The sequence below is a fragment of the Crocodylus siamensis genome, chromosome 2 (assembly GCF_052110815.1).
Source record: "Crocodylus siamensis isolate JL-2025a chromosome 2, ASM5211081v1, whole genome shotgun sequence".
NCBI classification, from domain to species: domain Eukaryota; kingdom Metazoa; phylum Chordata; order Crocodylia; family Crocodylidae; genus Crocodylus; species Crocodylus siamensis.
In genome coordinates, this window is record NC_143396.1 from 21,258,775 (window position 1) to 21,283,223 (window position 24,449).

Genomic DNA, 24,449 nt, shown 5'->3' on the forward strand with positions numbered 1-24,449 from the left:
ACCAAGCAGGAAAGATAACTGGGGGTCAGGTGACCCCAGCAAAGTGCCTGTCTAGTGTCCTCTTGGGTAGGTGATTGCACCACCTCTGGAGGGAGCATATTCTACACTCTGGACACCCTGACTATGAAGTTTTTCCTAATGTTGAACCTGAATCAATCTTCCAGGAATTTGTGCCTGTTACTCCCAGTTTCTCCTTAGGTGCCCTGGTGAACCGCTGCTCACCAAGCCCTTGATGTACTCCCCTAGTGTAGTGATAAGCTGCTACCAGATCCCCTCTTAGCCTTCTTTTCCTCAGGCTGAAGAGTCACAGATCCCTCAGCCTTTCCTCATATGACTCGCCTTTTAAGACTCTGGTCATATGGGTGGCTATTCTTTTGATCTCTCAAGCTTGTCTACATCCTTGTTAAAGTGTGGTGCCCAGAACTGGATGCAGTACTCCAGCTGTGGTCTCATCAATGCTGAGTAGAGTGGAAGAATTACCTGCTTGGTTTTGCTGGAGAAGCATCAGGGCCAGGTGGGTGTTGGTGGGGAGGGCCAGGTACATGCCAGTGGCCTGGCACTCCAGGTGAGGCCAGAGTTGGTGAAGCAGGTCAGTAAAGGTGGGCTGGGTCATCCTGAAGGTGTCAACCCACTGCTTGTTGTCCCAGTGGCATCATACCAGGTACTGCAACCAGTCCTGGCTGGTAAACAGGCCCAGAGCCGGCAGGGCTGGAGGGCCAGGAGGGTGGTGGTGGCTCTGGCAGTGCTCCTAGAGACCCTTGTCATCATTGCTGGCAGCTGTAGCTCCATTGCAGTGTGGGCCTTGGGAGGGCATGCAGTGGTCAGCCGGGTGGCAATTGTGTGTGGGGGAGCTGGGCAGAGCAAGATGGCTGTGAGCCACTTGATGGTGACCACAGTGGGCCAGCAGGATGGCTGCAGCAGCCTGGAGAATTGGGGGAGCATGTTCTTCATTGCCAGGGGCTGGGGCAGCCATAGCTGAGGACCACAGATGGGGCAGGAGCAGAGCTTGTATCTGTGCCACATTGCTCATCTTCACACTGGAACTGGCTGCCCAGACAGCACAGAAAAGGGGTATGATTTAAAGATGTCTGCCAAGTGCTGGCACTGGGTCTGGCTTCAGACATGGCTGCCAACTGCTGGCAGCTGGGGCTGGAGGCTGGAGCTCCCCCTGGTGGCCACAGGGGCACATGGCATGGGTTGCCATTTAATTTAGTGCCAGATCCTGCCGTTATAGGCACCTGCCAAAATTGCTTAATGTGCATTAGCTTAATATGCAGTAAATCTAGTCACGACTAATTGCATGTGTAGACACACCCACTGATAACTTCAGAACTGTCCACTTAAAATAATAATGGCTTTCTGAATTTCTGACCTTATGTACTACCCTGTAACCTCAGCTCTCCCTAGGTGTTGAATACCAAATGATGTGTAAAAGGGATATGGACAGAAAAATCACACTGAGTTAAGGGGGCGGGGTGGGGGGGTGGCTGGAACTGACACTTGGCAAACAAGCTATTCTGTAGTAACTTCCATGAGTCTGCTTCTGTTTCATTTAGGGGTAAGCTGCCATAGTTCTGCTCCCACTTATCCCAGTATAGGAGATGATTTTAAAATTAATTTTACAGTAGACAAATGGGGAGCAAGGGGGAAAAACATTTTCATACAGCATGAGTAATAATAAAATATTGAGGGTGGTTCCTGTTAACTCTCTATTTGGCTCTTACCACCTTAGCATCTGAGTGCCTTTAAGCCTCATGGATTATTCAACCGAGGGCATAGTTATTGCTTTTAAAAAAAATAGAAATCACCTTCAATGTATTACCTGAGTAAATTGAATTTGATGGATTATCTTCCAACTTTTTTGTTGTATAACTGGATATGATACTTTCATGATCACTGAAGGTATATTTGACATTAATCCTTCCTAATCCTTAAAGCTTTGAGCTATTTTTTTCCACTGTTGCTTAAGTAAAAAAACAAAAAACAAACAAAAAGGACTGTAAGGATGTTAAATTGTGGAACCATGTTATAGTGCTCATGGCAGACTGAAAAATCCTAGCCAAAGTAACTACAAGTCACTCTGAATATTTATTCATTCTGAAGAAGTCTATGCAATTCTTGGCTAATCCATATTTTAAAAATGCAAATGTGTTTTTTATAGAACAGAGGATTCCAAATTATCCAGATGTTACAATTTCCTGGGACTGAGAAATAGCATTTAACCCCAGTGATTATGTATATTTTTAATTTACTGAATTTTAGTACTTCTATATGGTGTCTGACTGATACCAACCTGATGACTAATGCAGTATGGATACTGTTTCACAAGTGTCTACTGATAGCAAAGTCTTCCAGTATTTAATGAGGAATTTTATTTTGATGATTTAAAAATCCCAAAGCATGGATATAATTTCCCTATTGCATTCTATAGCACTTGTCCATAAGGGAATTTTTTGTTATATACGCTTTGAACCCCCTCCTCTAAACCTTATTTGTATGTATAACCTCTAATATAATGTATGTTGCTGAGTAATTGAAGAGTTTGCAGACTGAACATTATATTTTTTGGAAACACATTGGATTTATTGTTATGAATTTATTAGATGCCAAATAACCTTTGGAGGTGTTCACTTTCTGGACATTTGCACTCAATTTCTATTTCACCTTTTTTAAAACATGCTTTTTAAAAAAAATTTTCCCAAGGGAAATTCTGATATTTCGACATTTGTTTTTTCCTCAGTTAGCATCTTAAGGGGACACAGATTTATGTCAAACTGAAAATAAACATTTGATCTTTAGTAACTGAAATTCTCCAGAGATTTATGGCTCAGAGAAAATGTTGTGATTTCTACTTTTCATCCTGAGTGGTGGGTTTACAAAATAGCTTTCCTTGAATATACAACCAGCTCTATTACTACATTCACATTTAGATGCCTGCATGATGGGCTTGATATCTCTGAAGAGTTTTCCCATAAGAAGGTTCCTGGATCCTGCTGTTGTGCCACACTTCTGAAATTCAGGTAATGTATGTAGGTGCCTAAATGCAGGAAGGATTTAGGAGCCTAATTTTAGGAATCCATTTCTTAAAATAACTTCAGTTTCCCCATTCATTTCCAGTAATTCATCTTAATGCTGTAGCATTAAGAATTACTGGAAAATATTGTGGTCACTTAAGGTAAAAACCATAATGAAACTGGAAAGCACTGGAGAAAAATAACTCAATGGTCCAAGACATTAAATAGTTAATGCCTGATTTGCCTTATGAAAGTGTTCTTGCTTTTCAAAGTTGAATTTGAATACTCTGTTGGCGTCTTGGGGGGATTCAAGTGCATAGTAAAATGCCAGCTGTCACTCCAAAGGGTTCTACCACAGCAAAGTCTGGTGATACAAGTATACAGTTTTTGTTTTTAATAAAGATTTCAACATTGTTTTTAAGCTGTCAATAGTAGTTATAATGAAGCACTGTGAATGAAAGACTACCTTGGTGAAAAACAAGTTGTCACAACCCTTTGTTACTTAAGAGCATTGGAGATATACAGTGGAGACTAGCTTGTGAAAGTACCTTCTGGGATGACTGTTTTTAAATGGAAATGCTGCACAGTTTGCTCCAGTCTGTAATCAAATAGAGGCAGCACTTTACTTGTTCTCCTTCTGCTGGTATCTTTGTACTGAGTATTCTGTAATTCATTGACAAAACATAGGAAGGTATAATAGAGTTAGTGGGTTTTTTCAGGTTGATGTATATTCAATAAAAAAATTCAAACAAATTGCACACTCTCCTGGCACTCCATGGTCATATAAAACTCCTCTTGTGACGTCAGGCACTGGCACAGACGTGCAAGAAGGAGACCTGGAAGCCTATAGAAGTGGCACAAGATTCAAACTCAGGGGCTCTAAATCATAGGTAATGCTCATGTATTTAAACTGAATATTGTACTACCTCTCCTTCAAGGCTTTCTTATTCCACATTAAGCCTAGAGTTCCCTACGTTTGGATTTCTTCTGGAGAACAGGCAGAATTACGGCTTGACACTCCTGTGCCAGGCTCCCCTCCAGTGTCAAGATGTGCGCTCCTTCCTCCACAGTACCACAGCAAGCATTTTCCACCCTGTCTACTAGCATGGCCTTCATGAGCTGGTATAACTTCTACCTGTCTGAATCCATCAGGGTGGAGTAGGATTGAAGACACTTTATTAACACTACAGTGGTAAGTGAATTTTGCTGGGGCTTGTAGGCCTCCAAATAATTAATGGCTCCCTGTAATATAGGAAGAAAAGATTTAAGGACCACACTTCCTAGTGTCACCATGGTCCTACCAAACTAGGAGCAAATAATGCTGCAAAATCTCTAGTGCAGTAGTTACCAAGACCATTGAAAGATATGCTGACAATAGCAACAAGAGCATTTCTTATTCTCCCCTGCCTTACAGGGGAAACAAGAGTTTCTCCCTCATCATTCAGAGTCAAGGCAGAGGCTCAGCAGCAAGGCCAGTTTTCTTCGGGTAACTCTCTGTGTTCAGCTAGTTTGTTTATAAACTTCTGCTTCTAGTTCTCCCTCCGCTCTTGCCCTTTCTGAAATGGATTGCAGCAGTTCTGTCAGCTGAACAAAACTATGGATATATCCGTGCCCTCCAGTGCTTTTCTTCATGCATACAAAAAGAAATTAGCTCAGATACTGTTTTCTTGGTTGGTTTCACTCACAGCAGGTGCCATCATTAGAAGCTTCAGTGCAAAAATTTGTTCATACTTTTTTTGCGTGTAGCTAATAATTTCAGCTGGTATCTTTCCTTCAGTGATCATTTGCTATGTGCACTCATGAGACTGGCAACAGGGCCTGGAACCTTTTACCACTATGTCACCAGCAGCTCCGGCTGACATAAATGTTGTTACTCCTCAATGTCCTTTTCTTGGATAAACGATGCTCTCAGTTACACTTCTGTCAATTACTTTTGTCAAATGTCAGCTGCAAATTGACATTTTAGTTAAAGACAATCTGGAAAGAAACACCTGAACAAAAAAGACATGCATGCAAAACAACTCATAGGCCCCAAGGTTTGCAAGACTAGCTCCTAGTTTCCACTGATATCCAAATCCTCCTTTCTGTATCTTCCTCTTACAGGTTATCAGAGGGCTATGTCAGCAGTTACCTTATTATCTGTGCCTGAGGCATTGGCAATGCATAGGGGGTGCATATGGGTGCATGTGCACCCCCTAAGCATGGCGGTGCACGCCCTACGAAAAGGCACCGCTGACAAGGTTGGCACTTGCCATCCCCTCCTTGCTGCCAACCCTACTGATGGCATCTGCGGGTGGTCAGAAATTGCTGCTGGCTACTGCTGATGCTGATGCTGGCATCTGTGGATGGTCAGTGATCGCTGCTGGCCACTGCTGATGCTGCCGCCGGTGTCTGTGGGTGGTCACTGATCCCTGGTCAGCATCTGTGGGAGCTGTCTGCTTACTGCTACCCTGCTCCTGCCACTGCCAGTGCCCGTGCCCCCACAGCTGCCGGAGCATGCATATGTTTTAATGTTAACCTTTGTAGTCCTAGAAGATACCTTGTGGCAAATAGAAGTTCCAAGTATGGTTTTGAAGACCTTAGTCCCCTGTGTTTAGAAGAAGCAATTTGGTTTATTTTAGCATGAGAAGATACTCAGTGTGCCTATTACTATAAAAATGGTACCACTAATACTGACGTGGAAACATTTTGTCAAGGTTTAGATGGAGGAACAACAGAAAGATAAGACAGATAGTGGGTGCATCTACATATGCAATTAATTCACTTGAATAACTCTGGAGCTTATTGCTCCAGGTTTTTGCCCCTGGGCATGCCATTTGAGCATATGCCCAGGAGCAAAAAACTCTGGAGTATATTGCTCCAGAATTTATTTGTGCATAGCACACCGAGCCTCAATGTGCTGTGGAGGGGCTGGTTATGCCATGATGGTGCTTCAGTGTGAGGCCAGCCAGCAGGTAGCCCCCACACTAAAGCACCCTCATGCCGCAGCCAGCTGGGCAGTGTCTATGCACATAAAAACTCAGGAACAGGCCAACACGTGTATCTCCAAGTACTAGCCTGCTCTGTAATTTATTAGTTTAATGTGCCCCAATAGGGGTGTACGTGTAGATATGGAGACATTTACTGTGGAACTATTTAGGCCGCTCCACAGTAAATGTCTCATGTAGACATGCCCAGTGAAAGTTAAACAGGCACATTAATCCAAATGATTAATAGTTATTTTTCATTAATTTCAGCACTGCTTCTCTCAAAACATGAGCCTAAACACAGAAACAGAGCAGCTAATAAGTAATTTGCACTTGTCTTCTGATACAAAAATAAATTATTGCATTCTTAAGCACAACGATGTGGAAATTAAAGCCGACAGAAACTTGCTTAGAAAGATTGATGGAATCCTTCTAGAGATACCTTGAGAAGTTGTGGAATCTCCATCCCTGGAAATTTTCAAAAGCAGGTTAGACAGACACTTGTCTGGGATGATTTAGTGAGAGCTGATCCTCCCTTGAGCAAGGGGTTGGACTAGCTGACTTTCTGTGATTCTCTTCAGCTCTATTAAACAATTCTCACAAGAGTTTTTCAAGTAATGGAGTTGGCAATGGAACCATTTGGCAAGGGCGCATTGGTGAAAGTGAACTTAGAAGTACTTGAGGTCAGACACAAAGCACTGGAGTGCCTAAGTCCCCAGTCAGTGGTTGTCTAACACAGGTGAAGCCTACATTTACAAGGTTCTTCCTTGCTTGACCTGAACATATTCTAGGCACCTGTCATTTTGCATTGTACACATATCCAAAGTTATCTTTGCCTGATTCTTGTAGGCCAGAAAAGCTGCCTTGGCATAACTGGCAACTGGCAACAGCCAAGGCCGAGGTAAGCGCTGAGAGCTGCCACACATCATGCCTCTGCAGGTGAATGCACCTTGCCTGGCGTTGAGAAGATTGGAGTCTCACCTCATACCTGGACTGTTGATAATTTATAGGTCTGAAATCCTTGGCATGAATGATGCCATCTGTCTGTCTGTCTGTCTCTCTGAACAGACACCATGAGCAAAACTGTAAGTATGATACACACAGAGGCAACTAGGCACAAAGTTAATGCAAACAATATTGCCAGGCAAACCAAAATGTAGATAGCTGTAAGACTGCAGGAAAATGAGACAGAATAAGGAAGCATAACAGACCCAGACGGGCTCCATCTGCAAAATAAATCTAAGGATAGCTCAGAAGGGGAGAAATAAGTTCAGAAAGAAGCAGGCTGGAGATGATGGAGAGTGATACATTGATGCTATAAAAGGTAATTGGTGAGGATTTATAGCAGGATTACATGTGGAATATAGAGAAGAGGACTGTGAAAGGATATAAATGCCTAAGGAAACAACTCCAGTTTGGGGAGCTGTCATCAAGCCAGAGTAGACCACACCTGTCAACAAAAGCAACTCCAGATGCTGTGATGATGCCTCATCAGCTGAGTCATTGTGCACTGTTTAGAGCCCGCATTAGAAAACCTTTACAGACTGTTTGGGGTTTTGCTTGAGTAGTGGCATGTGTTCAATAAAGTTGGATTTGGGACTGGAGTGGGACCACTGACCATTTAATTCATTTTATGCCACCCCTTGATCAAAATTGAGTGCAACACGTTGCTTCTACCTATGATCCATTGAGGTTCAGAAACTAGGCAGACTGGTGCCCTGAGTGGGCTATTCTAGGAGACCTTGCTTACCATATACCAACAGACACAGGTTCCTCACAAAATGCAGCTACAAGAAATAGTGGCTACTATCCAAATGATTAATACAGTGCCCTGGAAATGGAAAACTTCAGGTCAATTCCTTTTTCAGTCTGAAGGGTTTTCAACCTATATCCCTCACCTCCCTGCAAAGTGCTTTAATCACCAGGCTATTAAAGGATCAAGGGTTGAGGGCCTAATCCAAAGCTCACAGAAGTGTGAACCAGAATCTTTCACTTGACTTTAATAGATTTTGAATTATGCTCTGAACAGGCACTGCATCATTTTTGCCAGGACCCTGTGATTCATCCAGCTCATTTATTAAGTGAATTGGTAGGGCATCATGGTGACACTAGTACTGGGTCTACCTGCTCTGCACACAAACAGAAAACAAGCAAACATATTCTGCTGGTTAACAGCCTTGAGTTTCCAGAGCTAGCAATATAATATCTTTCACAAGTTAGATGCATGATATTTCTGGTCACATCTCTCACCAGACCAATTATACTGTTGGAAGAGAGGTTAGCCAAGGTTTGGGACAGAAAAAGCCATTCCTCAAATCAGAGAAAGAAGCAGATACAGCTTAAGCTAAGGACTGGATAGAACAATAAATTTAGTTCAGCATTTTTATTATTATTTGTAGTAGAAGTAATGGTAGTAGAAGTAATAATAATAATAATACCACCTACCTGGTCAATCAAGCATATCTGGAGCAAAGCAAGTTTAACTAAAATATTAAACAACACCTCTTTTGTAAGTTTTATATACATGCTTTTGGGCCTCTGTTGAAGATCCTGACTTTCCACTGGCTTTGGTCATCCCTATCATCTTCTTCTTCCTCCTTCCCTCTCATGTCCTTCTCTATGACATCTCTCCATCTTATCTTCAGTCTTTCTATTCTCCTTCTCCCTAGTAATGCCACTCTGGTAACTTTTTTCCCCACATATTCTTCCAGACTCCTTTGAACATGCCCATACCATACTAATCTTCTCTCTTGTACTTTCTCAGATGCCTCCACTACCCTCACTGATCCTCTGTTGTAAATATTCCTCACTTTATCCACCTTTGTCACTCCATACATCCACTGAAGCATTCTTATCTCTGTCATAGTCAGTCTTCTTTTATTAGTTTTCTGCAGGGGCCATGTCTCCACTCGTCCAATAGCTCTGGATGCACATATCTTGAAGACTTTCCCCTTCAGCTTCACTGATACTCTCCTGTTGCATAACATTCCTGTTGCCAACTTCCAGTTTGTTCACCCTGCTGTTATCTGATGATTCAACTCTTCGTCTAACTCTGCATTCTGCTTAACAGTTGACCCCAGATACTTGAAACTGTCAACTTTTCAAACATGTTTCTCATCAATTATCACATTTCCAACATCAGGTACCTCAGAGAAATCACAGTACATATATTCCATTTTGGATCAACTAATCTTCATTCCTCTTCCCTCTAGCACTTCTATCCACTAGTCCAATCCAGCTTCCTCTAGACTCTCTGCCATGGATGAGCAATTCTACCCATCCAATGCTGGTCTCAAACCCAGATAAAGGAGGAACAGTAACGTCAGGAAGGGCATCTATCTGTAAAAACCTCTGTCAGATCATTATGATGCTTTTAAGATGAATGTTTCAGATAAAGCCAGAAGAGCCTCAATAAAAGATGAGAGTTTTAATAATAATTCATACCAATTGAAGAGTGATCACCCCTACCCCTTTTATTTTAAGAACAGCTTTTACAAACAAAAGCTTCTCTGCATGCACACAGGGGAGAAGGAGAGCTAAGTACATAGTAATTTATTCCAGCTCAATTTTTTTCAGTAAATGCCCACATGATCATTCGGTGATAACCTCCAATGAACTAACAATGTCAAAAATATATATTTTGTCATTTTTCAGAGAAAGGTTTTTCTCTAAATAGCATCATTCCAAGCTATATGTCAACCCCGAACTGACTGATGCTGTTGAATATGCCTCTCATATTCTTCTTTAAGTATCTGCTATGGCTGACCTAATCCTAGACACGTCTCTTCAACTAATTAATAACTAACAGGAGACAGAAATTCCTTAAAGAGTAGTGTCAAATCTGTAATGAGGCCCAGGAGTCCAGAGGGGTTACTTTTGTGATTATAGTATGTGTCCTGGGAGCTCATTTAAATTTCAAAGTGACAGCTAATGCCAAAATGTGATTGGAGCCAACCTTTGACAAATTAGCCAAGAGGTTGCTAACCAGATAATTTTCATAGGTTTTTACACTTTAAGGCCAAAAGGGACCATTATAACTATATAATCTGAACTCTTCCATGACACAAGCCCTTCAACTTCATTCTGTATTTCCAACTTCAAACACAAAGCTTTTAGTTGAGCTACTGCATCTCTTTTAGAAAGACATCCTTTTATTCTGCTTATCAGAAGTTTCTGAAGTGCACTCAGAGGTTACATGGGAAAGAGCTGAGGCCTTCTATAAGCTATTATACATACCAGCTTTGAAGGGAAGAATAAAGCATGACACAGGGAGACAAAGATATTTCACAAAGATGCTGAGAGAGTTCACATTTCCGCCCCTTCAAAAAAATGTGTTGAGTTCCTTCATAATTTTCCTTATGAGTATTTGTAATGTCTCTCTCTAATAAGGACTGTAATTGGTTAGAAAATTCAGACAAAACATCCTTGGGATTTTCCAGTCCACCAAAACTGGGCTGTTTTGTGTAGCTGGTTTGATTTCAGGGAAGTTCTGTTGCAAATAAACCTGGCTCCCCAACAGCTTCACCTCCTAACCCCTTGGCAGCCTCCTGTTGGGTTGACAGTGAGCCTGGAAGATAGAAGTGTGCCAACCCTGCAGTCCCAGAAGCTGGCACAGGAAGCAAGTGGGAGTTCCCACTTCTATATAGAAAATCATGGGGGTTAGGGTCACTGAGAAGAGTGGAGTGTAAAATTATACCTGGATTGTTGATAACTTCTGGGCCTGAAAGATGCCTTGGCATGACTGATACCGTCTCCCTCTCTCTGAATGGACACGATGATTGAAACTGCAAACAAAATATGTACAGAGGCAACTAGGCAAACAGTTCATGCCAACAACTGTGGTGGGCAAAACAAAATGTAGATAGCGACAGACTGCAGGAAAACAAGATAGAATAGAGAGGCATAAAAAACCCAGACCAGCTCCATTTGCAAAACAAATCCAAGGATAGCTCAGCAGTGGAGACATAAATTCAGCAAGAAGCAGGGTGGAGATGATGGAGAATGATACATTGATGCTATAAAAGGTAATTGGTGAGGATTTATAGCAGGATTACATGTGGAATATAGAAAAGAGGACTGTAAAAGGATATAAATGCCTAAGGAAATAACTCCAGTTTGGGGAGCTGTCATCAAGCCAGAGTAGACCACACCTGTCAATAAAAGCAACTCCAGATGCTGTGATGATGCCTCATCAGCTGAGTCATTGTGCACTGTTCAGAGTCTGCATAAGAAAACCTTTACAGACTGTTTGGGGTTTTGCTTGAGTAGTGGCATGTGTTCAATAAAGTTGGATTTGGGACTGGAGTGGGACCATTGATCATTTATTTCATTTTATGCCACCCCTTGATCAAAAGTTGGATTTAGGACGAGAATGGAACAACGAATCATTCCTTTCCATTCACACCACCCCTTGATCAAAATTGATTGTAACACTTGGGTGTCTAGGTAGATTTTGGAAGTTTTTCCACCAGTACTCTTTGCCTAATGATTGGCTCAGGTCACACTACCTTGTACCTCTTCAGGTGCAGAGGATATTGCCTTATCCAGGGACCTCCTTACTATTGATTTTATTCCACCTTATTCGTTTTTCATTGTTGGCATCACAGGTGTGTCTGTTCTTCATAGGTTACACATATGTTAGTGTTTAATTAAGCTGAATCAATTCAGTTAGTAATAGAGTGGCTTTGTTCCAAATTCAAACAACCCTTGTGCCCAGCTCTGAGAGATCTGTTCCCTTTTTGTGAAGCTGAAGTTGAAATACATGCTGTGCCAGAAGCAGCAGCATGTTAGTTCGATTTGCTCAATCAGCTACTGTATTACATAAAAGCACCAAAAAAGCCCCATTAAAGTGCCTGATCTATACAGATGCTACAAAGCTGGGTTGAACCAACACACTGCCTCTTCTGGGAGTGCTCTGATTTTAAAGTAAAGTGCATTTTTTTTTCACGTATGCAAACAGCCAAAAACCCTACAATATAAAAAGAAATGGAAGCATTAGTTAACCAAACAGAACATTTTGCAACTAGATAGTTCCCTTCTGATGTATCGAGAAGGCATTATTACATTATAAAATATAACAGGCAAGTTATCAAAGAAAATATCTGTAAACCCCTGAAAACGTGATCTGGTATGTAAGAACTTCAGATGTTTTTGTAATTTATCTATTTAGAAATTCATAAGGCATTTATCATTTCTCTTATGCAGAGTAACAAAGTAGCTGAGGAGAACAGCTGAATAGTCTTGCAGTGCAAATCTAGGAGGTCTTCTGGGATTTATTACAGGATACATAATCCTCGCTAAATACTGTTGCAAATTAACGTATTAATTTTGAAAGGTGCCATATCAGTTTTCAGTAACTGAAAGCTGAATATTTACGTGTGTTATAAAGATGTCTGTACATTTCTAACACAAATGTTTCCTTCTCATCCTAAATGCAGCAGATAACACTTTGCTAGACCATTCCTTGTCTGATGACTCTACTGAAAAGGCTTGAGCCAAAAGACCTTTTACCTAGAATACAAAATATATTGGTTGCAAGTCAAATGTGAAATACACTGCATCCAGAAAACTATAGCTTAAATCTAAACTTCATGAAGTCAATAGCAAAACTTCTACCAACAAGAATGGAGACAGGTTCTTAAAGTTATCCTGGATGAAGAGCAATTGAGCAAAGCTCTGTAGCCATCTTTGGCGATGTCCACATGTAATATAGACAAGACAATATTGTGTAATGTTTGTAAGATGTGTATACTATTTTGCAGTTGTCTGTGTCTAATTCAAATAGACATAGTATCAAATTTTACTCAGTTATATTTTATTTCACCAGATGAATCATAAGTTAGCATTTAACTATTACTGAGATGCCAACTGAAAGGTCAGCTCTTTTCTTACCCTACCTTATATTCAGCCATTTGTTAGCTCAGTCATTTTGGTTCCTGTTCTTAGAAGTACTTGGCAATTTTTCAAATACTGTGAATTGCATTTTTGCTCATTCCTCCTAGCATTACAGGTAAAATGATCTCCATGTTACTCAAACTGGAATGGATGTTAGCAAGAAGTCAGAGAGAAGTGGCCGATGCACTGGGTTTAAATGGGTTACAAATCTCAGTAATCCCTTGTCATCATCTTCTTCATTGCTCATTTGGGCAGTTATATCTATGTACTGGAGCCATTTTATCATCTTGAATTGGAACTAGCTTGGAATGCAGTTCATCTGACTTTGCAAGCATTTTGCCAAACATTGGAAGCAGTTAATGGCAGGTTAAAAAAATCATTTTTTTCTCATAAATAGCACGACTCATGACTAGGGAGTAGGTTTTCATTGTAGCATTGACAGACTTAACTATGCAAATACCATCAAAGCCCAATGTAAGTCCACCAACTAAAGTGCTCTGCACTCTTAACGCAAACTATAAACAGTTAAAATGGTAAGCATACTATGGTTTTAATCATATCACTAACATCTAATAAAAGATATAACCCTATAAGCTTTGTATTGCTACATTATAACAGGACAATTTTTCTTCAGTCTTCTTGACCAAACTTTCCCAGAAGTCTCTGATTTTATCCTTAACAAAGGCACAAACAACTGAAGTGGTAACACACTTCTAAATCGTTTTAGAATAAAGAATGGCGTGTGTTCCCAAGTGCATTGGGACGGAAGCATTTGGGGGTAGGGGCATCATCCAGGTTACAAAACCCTAAATAATGTTGAGCTAGGTGCATATAAGAAATAAGAAAAAACTCTCCTGAAAATATTCTCAAAATTAGAAATCGTATCCAATTAAAACTTTCCAGAAACTATGAAGAAACGAATTTAAACTGGTTCTCAAAGGTAAAAAAGTAAGGGGTTGCCCAAAGTTTCTAGCCTTTTGCCTAGCAACACTTCCCCTATGAAACAAATCCTTAAACACCAAGAGCTAACACCACCCCCCCAACCACCACCAAATCCCTTAAGCTTCATGCTAAGTTTCTGTCTGATGGCATCCCAGAGGCCTTGGTGGGCCCCCTGGGACCCTCCCTGCGCACAGAGGTGAGGAACTCGGCTGGGCTGTCCTGTTTGAGCGCTGAGCTGGCCCCACCTCCGGGCTGTTACAGAGCCGAGGCTGCAAAGCCTCTTTGCCCCAGCCCTGTGTCCTGCCTGTGCCTGCCAACAGTAAGACAGGGGGAAGTTGAGGCCCCTTCACCAGCACGGTAGGGGCCTCCATTCCTTTCCCCCTGCCCAAACTGTGCTGCACAGCTTGGCTGACAGCCATGTGCAGCTCTTGGCACCACCTCCTGGCTGCACATGTTACCCAAGCCATGCAGTAGTGGGGGGTAGGAGGGGTAGGGGAGTAGAGGCTTCTACACCATGGGCCTGACTCGTCCCCTCTGACCTGAGCAGGCACAGCTGGGGGGGTGGGAGGGTCTCTGGTCCTACCACTGTGCACCTCTGCTAACACAGGCAGGCAGGAGTCAGGGCCGAGAGCCACGCAGGCAGCATTGGGGGAGTGGTGCAAGTGCAGGCGCCACCTGATAGCCCAGCCCTGGGTCCCCCAAACCCAAGCAAGCACAGCTGGAGGTGCTTCCCCCCCACCACTACTACTGACAGCTGTCATTGGCGGGGGTGTGGGGCTGGGGAAAGGGGCCACACTGGGAGGCATGAAGGAGTACCCCAGCCTTCTGGCTTCAGCCAGTCTAGGTATTTGCATGCCCCCCACCCAACAGCGAATGTGTGTTGTTTGCTCCCAATCCAATGTATACAAGGTAGAGAAACCCACATAGTTCCTTTCCTCCCCTGTCTGTGCATAGCCTCAAATATCATCCCATCTGCTGAGGAGAATACTTGTGACAGACATCTTGCCAAACTGAACATTGCCTTTACCCAGAAAGAGCACTCCAGAAAAGAAAGAGCCTGTTCTTCTGTTATTAGGTCTTTACTGAATATCTCATGCCTGTTGCATAATTTCTCTTATATCCTGCTCTTATTTACATATGGAGGTTTACATAAACTTCTGTTCCACCTGCTACTTAGTTCTGCTCTTTCTGCTTCTCTCAGAGGCCTGCAGAAGGGTATGGTTATACCTGAAAGCTTGCTTATATCCATCTCAACCAGGCAGCTGTTCCAGTAAAAGAATCACCCACAAGGATTCCTACCTCTTAGTAAAGAAATACACATAGTTGTCAACAGCTAACTGGCCAGGTATCAATTAAGATCCATTGCACAATACACACTGTAAAATACAAATCTTACAGGGAACATCCAAAGCATTTACTTTGGATCAGTTTACCAAGATAGCAAAGAAAGGAAGAAATGGTGTGCAATACTGAAAGAAGAAAATGATTAGTGAGGGGAAACACCAGGCCCTGGGCTGTGGACCCACCCTTGACAAGCCCACCTTGCAATCAGATGGCTGAAGAACACAGGAGGGAGAGGGGAGAAAGAGATTAGCCATAGCGGGGCCATGGGAACAGGCTAAGCGGGTGTGGCTGACCAGGGTACGAACTCTCCTCTGAGAACTGTTTATGGAGGAGCCCCAATAGACTGAGTATACCCAAGAGGTTGGAGGATTGTTTGTGTTGGTCCAGGAAGGGCCCAGGGGTCCCAAAGACCCAAGACTGTTTATGATAGCCTGATACAGGTCTGCTTTTTGTGAGTTTTTTGTTTCTGTTTTTTCTTGTTTTGGGGGTTGTCTGTTTTTGGTACAATACCTGGTGGACAAGGGCAGCTGTGAGTGGAGGTATGGGGGCTACAGAGCAGGGTATCCAGTACCCAGTAATATTCTGTTTCCATGTTTCTACTTCTCTTGGTTTTGGAGTGGGAGGCAGGCAAAAGCCCCTCTTTAGGCAAAAGGCCTGGGAGAGGGTCAGGGCTCAGAGGACATCTATACATGTGCTCCTGGGTGGAGGAGGGGGCACTTTAATTAGACCAGGTCTGAGAGCCATTTAATTAAAGTGCCCACAACTTCATGTGTATTCAGTGTCCCATGCATTAAAATGGCAATGGGGGTGCTTTAATAAAGCTCGTTTGATGAACTTTAGTTAAAGTGCCTCACCACCATTTTGAAACACAGGGGCACTGAATACACTAATTAGCACACACCAGCAGACTTGCAGTAGACTTGATTAATTGAGTCTGCTCCAACACAAGCTAGTTAGCATGTGTCGGAGCAAAGGTCTATCATGTGTATAGGTGTCCAGACAGGCACGGCTTTGAGAAAATTAGGTGGGCTGGAGCTTGACAGGGCCTGAACCCGACCCACAGATAGAGAAGGGGCAAGAAAGTGAGAGGGGCAGATGCAAGCACTGCCCAGACTTTTGTCTAGGAGAAGAGTAGGGGGAAGCAAAGTGCCTGTAGCTCAGGCTTTATTTACCTAAGTGCAGCCTTCTGAAGCAATGTCTCAATTATAACACCAAGATGTGACAGGCAGGAAAGGAGGGAGGCAGAGGAGGCAGCTGGGTGTAGCCCAGCCACTAGGAGGTACCTGACTGTCCCTGGAGGTGCACCTTATTACACCACCATTTCTATCTATAAATATATATCTGCCATGAGCCCGAAAAAGCAGGCTACCAAATATATTCCTGACACTTCCTGTTTCTAGGGTAGGGGCAGACATTCAAAAAACCCCGGGCCTGAACTGATTCAATCTTTGCAGGTTAGTCTAATGTGCCTAGGCTGAACAATTTGCAACTGCACAGACATTCCCTCTGGAATGAGGAAATGTGACACATGCCTGCGGCTGCTCAGGCCAGAAGCTGGGTGGGGGGCACTAGAGTGTGCCCTCAGCTGCAGGGAAGCTGTATTGGGAGGGGGCATGGCCAGCCCAGGTAGTAGTCTTGGCTGAACTGGCCAGAGAGATTTAATTCCCCCCTCCCTGTCCCACTGGCAGGGAGCCCTTGCTTCTGCAGCACTAGGGCTGGGCATTGCCAGATGCCAGCCAAAATGGCCCCTGAAGCAGAGGGGATAGGAAGGGGGGTTATTACCCTCTCTACCCCCACTTCCCCCTAGAGACTGCCCCCAGCATCCAGTGGAGGGGGCAGGACCGGGTTTATCCCACAGCTTGCCCCAGGCACAGAGTGAGTGGCGGTGGCACTCGGGGTTGGCAGACCTTACTGCAGTGCACCGGGGGTAAAGAAAGGAATAACCCCCTCCCTACCCCTCACCTAAGAGGCCCTGCCAGCTGGCCTCTGACCCCACCCACACCCAGCCACTGGAATGGCAAGGGGGAAGTGACCACAATGGGGCAGCAGCCCCGGCACAGTTCCCTGGAGTGCAAGCCCCTTCCGGGGGGGCAGGGGGTGCACTGCAAGGCAGGGAAAGCTGCTGCAGGCCATGGCAGTGGCAGCACTGAGGGGAATTCTGGCTCCCTCTGAGCCCCAGTGCTGCCGCACACTGTACACCACAGCTCTCCCCACTCTGCAGGGCAGCCCCCTGCCAGGAAAGGGCTTATACTTCCTGACACCATGAGAGGGGTTGCTGCCCCCATCAAGAGCCCTGCCCCCTCACCACTGCAGTGCCAGGGCAGGGGTGTGGTGAGAGGCCAGCCAGTAGGGCCCCTTAGATGGGGGACAGGGAGGGTGTTTATTCCCTTCCCTATGGCATCTGGCAGAGGGAGTACAAGGGACTTATTCTGGCTCTTGCCCCAAGTAGGGAGTGAGTGGCATCAACAGCAGTCAAGGCAGGCAGACCTGACCTTGGTCCCTTGGGGGCAGTGGGGGTCAAGAGGGGAATTATTCTCCTCCCTGCCCCCTCTGCCTCAGGGGCCATGCCAGCCAGCAGCAGCAAGAGGGGAGTGTCCAGCAGACCTGGCTCGGGTCCCTGCCAGTGGGACAATTAGAGGGGAATTAAACCCCTCTCTAGCCAGTTCATCTCAGGTGACTGCCAGGGCTGGCCATGACCCCACTGCTGAAGCAGCCAGCATGGAAAAGTGCAGGTTCTGCTGGTGGGACAGGGGAGGGAAGGAAGGAATAAACTTTTCCCTTTCTTCTTTCTGGAGCCCATGTGTGGCCAGACACCTGCCCCTGCATGTCCCAGCCTGTTCCTGCCTTGGCTGGGGAGCAGAGGGGTGAGGCCAACCCTATTCAGCTGGAGTAGAGCGCTCAGCCCAGAGAGCATACCAGCATGCTTGGAGGACTCTGGTTTAACTTAAACCAGGTAGAGGTCTTGGACAAACACTACATAAACCACTTTGAGCTCAATCAGTTAAGTCTGATACTACATTTAGGTTTATCTCAAACTGATTTTGGCCATTTTCAAACTGGTTTACATGCATTGAATGTCTGTTCTGTTACAGGTTTAAACCAGTTTCTGATCACTTAAACCAGTTTATGTGTAATGTCTGCCCCCAGCCCTAGTCAAGCTAAAAAGTGACCCAGAACAGCTTCACTCTTGGTATTTTGGTCCCTTCATTTCCATCCCCAGACAGCATATATTTCAGTGGTATCAAGCTTTTTAGACTCAAAGTGGATCGCTGTTTAGACTTCAGGCATGTCTCGGAAAACGCCAACTCCCAATTTTCACTCATTTTGTTAGAAAGATTTTAGAAAGACCACAACAAGGCAGAAAGGTTTTAACACTTATTCCTATTTGAAATCTCTGGTCACATCCACATAAACATGGATCTTGTACCACTGCTACTTATCTCCAGGGAACACCTGTGTCATGCACCCTCTGAATGAGGTAGGGGAGGCTGGGGCCAGCACTGGGTTGGCCCCAGAAGCCTTACATGGGATCCTGGAGGCCTCTTGGGGCTCCAGAAGCAGCGATTCTGCCACTCAGAGTCTGGCTGGCAGCTGGAGTGTGGCTTTGGCTGGCCAGGCATGCGCTTCTACTGTGTGCGCCACTCTATTTTTTGCATGGGTTTTTTGACCCCGGGATCCCCTGGGATCAACTCCCCCCCCACCCCCATGCTGCTACCTTGCAGCTCAGAGAACAGCTGAATGTGTGGTATGTGGTGCTGCACATGTGTCCGCGGCACCACATACTGCATGGCCATGCTTGTCTGGATGCAGCCTCTGGGCTTATCTTGTGTATCATGTTTGCACATCTAACACTGCTAAAATTATGTGGCACCTTGGCTGAGAATCACTAATATTATTTGAACTTAAACATTCAGGACAACTGTCTGCATGTAGGAATAGCTGGCCTGATTCTCCTCTCATATTAGTCTTCCACTAGTATAACTCCACTGAGGTCAACCACATTAACTCCTAATTCTTTTGATATTGGTAGGAAGGGAATTGGTCCTAAAATTTGGAAAAGCTCATGGAGAATTTGTGTAGTGTGACAATACGGTAATATCTAAAAGGCAGTGAAATGGTTCACAAATAAGAAAGGGCATATGGACTAGAAGACAAATACCGGTATAGAGTCTGTGTGTGGGAGCCATGAAAAGCAAGAGTGATGACAACTGTAGGAGTTGTTAAATATGACTATGAGCTGAATGACTCCCTATATCAATTGCCCTTATGTAGGTATGGGACAGTAAGAAGGCTGCTGTGCTAATTGAAAAGGTTATTGAAAAGCAAGGTGATTTGTCACAATCTGTTTATCTAATCTGGAGATTTTAAATTATGTGAAGAAAATCCAACTAATCTGTATATCTTTGAAAGAAAGAAGCAAAACTATTTCATAGCAATGAAAAATATTGGTAAATATGGAATAAATTACAAAGTAGACTCCCTGCAGCAAAGCACTATTGAATCTTAATCTTTAAAAACAGCGTTATTGATCAGCCACTCATTACATACAAAAGTAATAATCATTTTTGCAATTCATTTTTCTGTAATATTATTTAGTAGAAAGGTATGGAACATACATTTCCCTCATATTTGACTATGATTTTTAAAATTGTATGTCTTCCCAAGTGCCTATTTAGAATTATAATTGCTGGGATATGTAGAAATGCAAGGTAAAGTGGTTGAGAAAATTAGCACCTAAAAGTATTTTTGCTGAAAAAGCAAATTGGTTCTAAATTAAATCATTTCAGGGTCAACTCCCTCAAATCCTCATTCAGGTGAAAGCTCTGCAGCAACTGAGGGATGAGGGGTGGGGGAGAGAGTCACTCCAAAAAAGGCATATAGGGGTAGCACCACACTTTCTACATCGGAAACTCTGATGCCCCGCTCATCTGCATAGAGTAGAGGCAAAATACAGCCTGCAGGCTGTATCTGGCCCATCAGGCAATTCCATCTGGCCCACGGGGCCCTTCCATAAGCCTGGCCCTGGGCTGCCCCTCTACAAGCCCGTACGTCCCTGCAGATGGTGTGGCTCTCGTTGCTATGCAACCACCCCCCACCCCAGCTTGGCCTGACCTGCCCCAGCCCTGAGCTTGGGGGCACTAGAGATGAACCTGGCACAGGCTTTTGCTGGTGACCACATGCCTGTTCCCAGCTCCCCTCCCTGTGGGCCTGGAAATGTGGGTTAGGGCTCTACTGGGCCAGGGCCAGGGACTCCCACTGGGGGAAAGGGGTGCTGGGTGGGGCTGGCCACACAGGCTGCCACTACATGTGGCTGGGAACTCGGGCAGAAGCATGGGAAGTGCAGCAATGGTGCTGGGCTGGGCTGGGTTGGCCCCACATGCTGCCACCTCCTGTGGCTGGGGACTCAGGTGGGAGTGCAGGGAGCTCTGCTGTATGGGACTGGGCAAGGCTGGCCCCGCTCACTGCCACTATATGCAGGTCCAGGGATTTGCACACTCCAGGGATTCCACCCCCCCACCCCACCCCAAACACAACCACACCCTCCCACAGTCCCCCCACACACTCCCACACCCCCCTACCCACACCATACCCCCAAACATACCCTCCTACACACACTCCCACACCTCCATCATAGCCTCACACACACCTACACCCTCCCACAGCCCCCACCCCAACTACACCCACTTACACCCCTCCACACCTACCCTCCCATCCTCCCGCACCACGCACACACTCCTCAACCACACATCCCCCACATATACCCCTTACCTTGCCGCACACAATATACAAGGCTAAGACTGTATTTTGAGCTATTATGCAATCACCTCTGGATACACTATGCAAACACACACAAATCAAGTACTTTTGGGGCAAGGCTGGGGTCTCCAGTGGCAAAGCTCAGGGGTTAGGGGTGGGACTTCCACTTCCAGGATGGTAACTAGACAGCAAGGCACCCATCAAGAGAAGGGGCTACTCTTGCAGCCCTCAACAGCTTACCTAAATTTGTTAAACGGCCCTCCAGCTGAAAAAATTGGCTGCGCCTGCCGTAGAGATACCGCCTAGACATGCTTAATCTGGTTTTGGGTGTGTAGGCTCTCAATCCTCTTTAAATTTAACAGACCATCATGAACTGAATTTCTTTTATTTTTTCTGTGCATCATGGGCATAGAGACTAGTATCCCAACACAGGTCCTGCTTTCCAGTCATCTATAACTTGCATACTGGAAGTATTACTAATTCCCTATACCTAAAGAGTTTCCATAGTGCCTATAAACTTAGGTGAACATCACCTCTGAAATAACTACTGAGAGACTGAATAGCAAAGTTGCTATGCAACCAATTTAGCTTTAAAAGATATTTTCATTTATGGTTCTCTGCAATGAAGCCACTAATGATGAATGTTATGTTTATATTTTATTTGATTGGTTGCTCTTGTAATCAGATTCTAATTTTCAGAGGATTACATAAACTCATAACTGTTATTTCAACAAGGCAGTGCTTCTAAATATGTAAATGACATTCATTAGGACAAAAATTCTGCATACCTTCATTAGTGAAGCTACTGCAATATTCCTTGCTCAAAATATTTCTGGGTAAAACTACTACTTAATTATTATTAGTACCACTACTAACTAGCACCCATGACATTGCTGCATGGTCAAAGCATTTTGTCATTTTTGCTATATTACTATTATTACTATATTTAAATGATTAGTATGTCAAATTGGGGCTCCATTCTACAATGTACTGCATATAAATAGAGTCAGCAATACAAAAATAACATTCACTTTTAAAAGTTCTCAAATACCCATGGACAGAATGAAATAATCACTGGGCCAAAGATAACCTGAGTGGAGTTTTAAAGATCCAGATCCAGAGCTATATTTCTTCTTTACAAACAATAATTTTAATTTATTCTGCTAACACAGCTGACATGAAATTACCTGTACTACATTTGGAAATGTTTTAAATGCTGCTTTGTTATGGAAGTCAGACAATGTTGATTCCTTACTGTGATGTAAAATGTAAATACAGTTAGAAATAAAAATGTGAACTTTACTTGCTATTATTTCCTAGAAAAGGCCTAGAAAAGGTGTGCAGCTCTCTTAGCAGTAGATGTCCAGTGGCAAGAATCCCTACATTGCATTAGGATTTTTCTGTGAGAGACCAAGGCCTTGGAACATCTGTAGCAGTAGTTTTTCAGTTCTTATTACTCTTTGTATTACTACTGAGGGTGAGTTTTCTTATCATGGACAAGGACCCGACTGGGTGATCTGCTGTGAAAATACAGAAAAGGAAGATGGCACCTTCTAGGGTGATGCGAAACTTCAGTTGCGGATTTGATTCAGAGGAGATTCAACCTGATTCAGTGGCCAAATCGCTGAATCCGAATCAAAACTGGAAACCCATTAAGAGGCCCAAATTGAATCTGAAGCCTCTGAATCGATTCAGAAAATATTCAGAGAGATTTGGAGATTTGGATCAGCTGGGGAAAGGCAGGTACATTCAGACAGCTGCAGGATCTCCCATGGCTCCTCTGGCTGTGCCTGCCTCTCTCCAAGGTACTGAAATTACTTCTGCCATTTGCTTGAATACTCTAGGATGACTCCCTAGGCCCTGCTGATTTGGAAACATGTAGCTTATCTAAGCAATCTTTAACTTGTCCTTTCCCAAGGACTGAATATAGACTCAATATAACCCTTGGTCTTTCAAGCTAGTAAAGTCAGTCATCTGAGTTGATCTTTTCTGCCAAGACTGAAGTAAAAAATGCATTAAACACCACCTTCTCTGTTTAACGAGTGAACTGTACTTTCTTTAGTTTTCCTCTTCTAATATATCTCAAATGCTTTTTTGCAACTTTATGTCCCTTGTTAGCTGTATGTCAATTTCTGCCTTGACCTGTCTGATGCTCATTCTATGCTCTTATGCAAATCTTTTGTAATATAGGTAAGTTTCATTTTTTCATAGATTTCATAGACATTAGGGCTGGAAGGGACCTCGGAAGATCATTGAGTCCAGCCCCCTGCCCCAGGGGCAGGAAGTCAGCAGGGGTCATAGGATCCCAGCAAGATAAACATCCAGATTTCTCTGGAAGGTGTTCAAAGTAGGTGCTTGAACCACCACTGGTGGCAGTCTATTCCAGACCTTGGGGGCTCAGAAGTTCTTCCTTATGTCCAGCCTGAAATGGTCCTGAAGGAGCTTGTGACCGTTTGACTTTGTCATCCCCTGGGGTGCTCTAGTGAACATATGTTCCCACAGATCCTGGTGAGCACCCCTGATAAACTTATAGGCAGCCACCTGATCACCCGAGCCTGTGCTTCTCCAGGCTGAAGAGTTCCAAAGCTCTCAGCCTCTCATCATAAGGTCTGTTTTCCTGACCTATGATCATGTGCATGGCTCTCCTCTGGACTCTCAAGCTTCTCCACATCCTTTTTGAATTGTGGAGCCCAAAACTGGACAAAATACTCTAGCTGTGCCCTCACCAAGGCCGAGTACAACAGGAGAACGACGTCCTAGGATTTGCTTGAGAAGGATCTATGGATGCAAGCCAGTGTTTTGCTTGCTTTAGTAGCCACAGCATCACACTGAAGGCTCATGTTCATCTTGTGGTCAAGCGTGACCCCCACGTCCTTTTTGTCCATAGTGCTAGCCAGCGTAGCACTGCCGAGCCTATAAGTATGCTGCAGGTTTTTCTTCCCAAGGTGGAGAACCTTGCATTTTTCAGTGTTAAACACCATCAGGTTCTCATCCACACATTTACTGAGCCTGTCAAGGTCAGCTTGGATCGCCTTCTTGTCCTCAAGTGTGGATGCTTTATCCCAAAGTTTGGTGTCATCGGCGAACTTGGCCAGTCTGCTTCTGATACCAATGTCCACATCATTAATGAAGATGTTGAATAGTGTTGGCCCAAGAACAGAGCCTTGAGGGACACCACTGGTCACAGGGCACCATGACAATTGACTTCCCTCGACCACCACCTTTGTAAGATTCCTTTCTAGGTTGGAGAGCTCATCATATAGCCAAGCTATCTCTTGTTATGCTTTCTATCCCTGCTTTGCATCAGGATAGCATGCACTTGTACCCTTAATGTTGTCTCTTGAAGGAATGACAAAATCACTTGCACACCTTTTTTTTTTATGTTACGTTTTCTCCCATGGGATCCAAAGTTTGTTAAAGTATGCATTTCTGACTTGCACTGTTTCTGTTTATCTCTTATCCTTTCTTTCTTTCCTTAGAATCATAAATTCTTCATTTAGCAATTCCTACACTTGGGTGTATCTACCCATGC